The following is a 913-nucleotide window of genomic DNA, read 5'->3' as shown; positions in this document are numbered from 1 at the left end:
AGGATTATTTTTTAGCTTTTATTTGTATTAGGTAAATACTTCTTGTAGTAATGATTAAAATAGTGGCTCAGATGATCTATTGGAGTAAGCTCCTCTGCTTCTCCTTTTTCATGCCTTTGTTGGAATTCTAGACCATCTCTGCATTGGGATTTTGTAAGTCTGTAGCTCTTGGCACATTCAGTATGGGAAGGGCTCACAAGGTTTTCATTCATCCCTGTGTTGTGATGCAGATAGAGCTGCAGGGGCAGTAAAGGAAGGCTGAGGAAAGCAGCTCCTTTGCAACTCAGGTTCACTCTGGGGCTGGAGGAATTTGCTCTTGTTCCATGCATTGGCCATGGATTCTTGGTTTCTTGCACCATGACATAAGGGGACTCTCCTCAACAGCTTGTTTGGCAGCTCTGTCACCTCCCACACAGCAATTGCAAAGCGAAATCACGAGGGGTGGAATGTTCCCATGAGCTCCTCTGATTCCAGCAAAGAGATAGAGGATTATTTATAGACAAGGTACATATGGGAGAAGTTTTTCCCATAGTTCAGCAACTAGTTTAATGTATGCATTGCACTGACAATCTCAACTTCTGTGCTCTGCTGCACTTTGAGGCTTTCATGTGGATCAGAATCTTGTTCCTCATCTTTTCTTGCAAGCTAGAATTGCTTCCCTGAAGCCAACACCAGTGCAATGGAGTGTAAACTCAACCCTATTGATCTCTATCTCCTTCCTTTGATTGAAGTTATGTGGAGGAAGAGCTGTATCTCCTGGGCCTCCCCAGCCCAGCAAAAGGATGGGGAATATCTCCTCTCCATGGCTAATTAGAGCCATAGCAAAGCCAACTCTTGTCTGCATTTTGCTGTCACTCAGAAGGAAAGTTCCAGCCTGTTTAATATTACCAACATCTGGGAGCTGCTGTAAACA

General features: G+C 43.9%; 1 protein-coding gene across 1 annotated transcript in view; it reads left to right on the top strand.

The window, feature by feature from the left end:
• The window catches only part of LOC103803097 (collagen alpha-1(V) chain-like), a 146,386-nt gene that overhangs the window by 41,292 nt on the left and 104,181 nt on the right, over window positions 1–913 (top strand).

Source organism: Acanthisitta chloris, unplaced genomic scaffold, assembly GCF_000695815.1.
Source record: "Acanthisitta chloris isolate BGI_N310 unplaced genomic scaffold, ASM69581v1 scaffold2255, whole genome shotgun sequence".
Classification (NCBI taxonomy): Eukaryota; Metazoa; Chordata; class Aves; order Passeriformes; family Acanthisittidae; genus Acanthisitta; species Acanthisitta chloris.
Note: the sequence above shows the minus strand (reverse complement) of the source record. Positions and strands in the feature narration are given on the sequence as shown.